The sequence below is a fragment of the Dasypus novemcinctus genome, chromosome 1 (assembly GCF_030445035.2).
Source record: "Dasypus novemcinctus isolate mDasNov1 chromosome 1, mDasNov1.1.hap2, whole genome shotgun sequence".
Classification (NCBI taxonomy): Eukaryota; Metazoa; Chordata; class Mammalia; order Cingulata; family Dasypodidae; genus Dasypus; species Dasypus novemcinctus.
In genome coordinates, this window is record NC_080673.1 from 20,692,611 (window position 1) to 20,696,982 (window position 4,372).

The window sequence follows — 4,372 nt, forward strand, 5'->3', positions numbered from 1 at the left end:
CGCCGAGCCAAGACCCTGTCAGCGCAGCCGACAACCTCGCCAGCCACAGAAGCCCAGAAAGCCCCACACCTGCCACATTCCCCTCCAAGCCCCCCCCCCACCGAGAGCTCTGACCCACTATTAAAAACAGAGAGGGAGATGTGGGAGTGCGAACCAACGTTACTAAGCCAACCAGGCAACAGGTGTGTGCACAGCCTGAAGCTGCAGTTCAGGGTGGCTGGAACGGGCGATCACACCCTCAGCCTGGTACGGGTGAAGCGCCCTCAGCCTACCCGGGCAAGATGCATCAGTAATGGTTGCCTCCCACTATCTCCCGCCTAGCCTAACATCTGGTCGGCTCTCACTTCCCCTTTCCCCTCCCCCATTCCAAACCTCTCCACCTGCCCTCTGCCTAGCAACTGCTTACAACCACCTATCAGAAAGCAGTACCTGCCTGCACCTATCAAATCTCTCCATGCAGTCCCCAACCAATCCCCGTCCCTATAGATAGCAGAGCTAACCTGATGATATCTGCCCCCGTCCCTAGTAACTGCTTACGGCCACCAACCACAAGTCACCTTTAGCTTAAGCCAATCAGAACCCTACATACCACCCTAAGCCCTATAAAAGTGTGTACCCTTCCGGAATAAACCAGACTTGTGCCACCAGCCTGTCTCCATGAGTTTCTTCCCGGAATCTCGCGTGCCCTCCACACCTCGGAGCCACTGAGAGAAGTCGCAGAGGCCTCCAGCGGCTCCTCTCCCCCCGCCGGCAGCATCTTCTCTCTTTTTTTCTTTGTTGGTCTTGCTAAATGTTTGTCAATTTTATTGATCTTCTCAAAAAACCAGCTCTTGGTCTTGTTTATCTTTTCAAGTGCTTTCTTCTTTTCTATTTCATTTAGTTCTGCTCTTATATTTGTTATTTCCTTCCTTCTCTTCCTGTTGGATTACTTTGTTGTTGTTTTTTTCTAATTCCTCCAAATGTGCAGTTAGTTCTTCAATTTTTGTTCTTTCTTCTTTTTTGATGTATGAATTTATGGCTATAAATTTCCCTCTCAGTACTGCTTTTGCTGCATGCCATAAATTTTGGTATGTTGTGTTATCATTATCATTTGTTTCAAGGTAGTCATTGATTTCTTCTGAGATTTCCTCTTTGACCCACTGTTTTCTAAGAGTGTGCTGTTTAATTTCCAAATCTTGGTGTGAAATCTGGTCCTCTGGCCCTTGCAAATTTCCAGCTTCACTCCACTGTGGTCAGAGATATTATTTTGTATGATTTTGATCTTTCTGAATTCATTAAGCCTTTCTTTGTGGCCTAGCATATGGTCTATCTTGGAGAATGATCCATGTGCACTTGAGAAAAATGTATATCCTGCTGTGTTTGGGTGTAATGATCTGTATATGTCTATTAGATCCAGCTCCTCTAATATACTGTTCAAATATTTTGTTTCATTAGTGATTCTCTTTTGAGATGTTCTGTCCAGAGTTCATAGTGGTGTATTAAAATCCCCCACTATAATTGTAGAGGCATCTATTCTTTCACTTAGTTTTTCCAGTGTTTGCCTCATGTATTTAGAGGTGCCCTTGTTAGGAGCATAAATATTTATGATTGTTTGTTCTTCTTGACAGATTGTCCCTTTCACTAATATGTAGTATCCTTCTTTGTCTCTCACAATTGTTTTGTATTTAAAGTCTATTTTGTCTGATATTAATATAGCTACTCCTGCCTTTTTTTGGTTATTGTTTGCTTGTAAGATTTTTTTTCCAACCATTCACTTTCGGTCTCCATGAGTCTCTGGGTCTAAGATGTGTCTCTTGTAGACAGCATATAGATGGGTCATATTTCCTGATCCAATGTCCCAGTCTGAATCTTTTGATAGATGAGTTTAATCCATTGACATTCAGTGTTATTACTTTCAAGGAATTATTTATGTTAGCCATATTTTGATTGGACTTGTGTTTGTCATATTTTTTTTCCCTTCTCCTTTTGTCTTTTTTGTTGCTCTTACACTCTCCTCCAACTCTGCCTCTCCTGTTTTTTCCTTTCTTCCTGCAGAACTCCCTTTAGAATTTCTTGAAGGGGAGGTTTCTTGTTGGCATACTCTTTCAATTTCTGTTTATCTGTGAATATTTTGAACTCTCCATCATTTTTGAATGCTAGTTTAGCTGGATAGCGTATTCTTGGTTGGAAATTTTTTTCTTTTAGTACCTTGACTATACCATACCACTGCCTTCCTGCCTCCATGGTTTCAGATGAGAAATCAGCACTTAATTTTATGGAGCTTTCCTTGTATGTGATGGTTTTCTTTTCTCTTGCTGCTTTTAGAATTTTCTCTTTGTCTTGAGCATTGGATAATTTGACAAGTATATGTCTTGGGGTGGGCCTGTTGGGGTTTATGACAATTGGGGTGCGCTGTTCTTCTTGGATATGTACATCTGTCTCTTTCAGTAGATTTGGGAAGTTTTCAGCCATTATTTCCTGCAACACTCCTTCTGATCCCTTTCCCTTCTCTTCTCCTTCTGGGATGCCTATAATACATATGTTGGAGTGTTTTGCATTGTCATTCAGGTCCCTAAGTCCTAGCTGGTTTTTTTCTATCTTTTTATCGATGAATTCTACTATCTGTTTGATTTCTGATGTACTGTCTTCCACATCACTAATTCTCTGCTCTGCCTCTTCTAGTCTGCTGATATTTGCTGCGAGTGTATTTTTGATTTCTTGAACTGTGGTGTTCATTCCCATCATATCTGTTATCTTTTTCGTATGTCTGCAATTTCCCCTCCAAGTGTTGTCTTCATGTTGTTAACCTCTTCCTTTACTTCATTAAATTTGTCAGTAATATATGTTCTGAGATCTTTAATTACTTGTGTGACGTTCTGCTCCCCTTCCTGGTTTTTAGTTTGTTCATTGGATTCAGCCATGTTTTCCTGATTACTGGTTTGGTTTGTAGATTTTTGTTGCTGTCTGGTCATCATTTTATCTTGATGGTTTAATAAGTTCCTTAGCTTCTTTGTCTAGTCTTGTGGATTAATTAGCTGTTGTTTTTGCATAAGTGTTATATCTTCTCTTTGTCACTTTGTTCTTCTTATTCTAATTTCTTATTGCTGGTTGAGTTCACTTCAAAGGAAAGTATTAGGGCCAGGGAAAGGCAATTGTGTAAGCAAGGAAAAAGTGTAAAGTAGTATTGGTGATAAATGTTAACAAAGCAACAATATGAGATCTGGGAGGATGGATATTAGATTCATGTAAGTTGTGTAGAGTTATAGCAGTAGGTAGAGTACCTATAATGAGGTAGTCAACTGAATTGGGAGGAATATGGTATGAATTAAAAAGCTAGTGTTTTCATGAGAGAGGGAAAGAGAAAAGAAAGCAATAGTTTCAAGAGTGGATAAAAGACAGAAAACAAAACAAAGGTATTAGAAATTAAGAATTAGACACTTTGGGGATCAAAGAAAGGGAGGTGGAATATAGGAGAGACAGTAGATGATGGAGGATCAAGATGTAGGGGAAAGTGTATAGTGTAGGTAGCCAAAATCACTTCACACAGAAATGAGGCAACAGAGGATGAGGAAACCCAGCAAATGTGAGGTGTTCCCTGTAGCACCTATTGTATAATTAAGATAAAATAAGAAGAAAATGAAGGACAAGAGAGAGAGAAAAAAAGAGAGAAGAAAGAAAGAAAGAAAAAGGGGTGGGTAAAGGGAAGGGAACAAGTAGGGAAAAGAAAAAAAGATATAGAACAACCACAACAGCAACAACTACAAAAAATCCCTAAATAACTGAAAAAAAAAAAAAAAGACTTTGGGAGATACGCTGGGAGAAAAGACTAGGAGATAATGCAATGTTAGCAATCAGGCCATTAAAAAATAAAAAAATAAAAACAGAACAAAACAAAACAAAAAAGAAAAAACACAAACGTTGAGGGCTAGGACATTCAAGGACCTCAGATGGACCTCAGGGCATGATGGATTCAGGGATCGAAAGTCTGTGATATTGAAGACTCAAGAGGTGTGAATCTCTGGGGTGTGGGTCACCAGGGTTTAGGGGACTCAGACCTGGCAACCTCAAATCTGGTTAACAGGGAGCCTGGGAGCACCACAGTGTAACACAGCCTTCAGGGATCCCCGCAGCTGGGTGCCAGCCCTATGGGGGAGGTCACATCCGCAAACTCTGACCTATGTGCCAGAACCCCGCAATTCACTCACTCGGGTCGCTTCTGTAGCTGTATCACCAATTCGACTTCAGGACACCTCCCACCCTGTAAGCCCCCGGAATGGCCACCTGGGGGCGCCTCTACACTGCATCCAATTTAATGACGCAGATCAGTAGCCAGGCCCGGGGGTGGGGCTCCAGCCGGAAACGCTGATAACAGAGTCCAAAACCGAAATTCCCA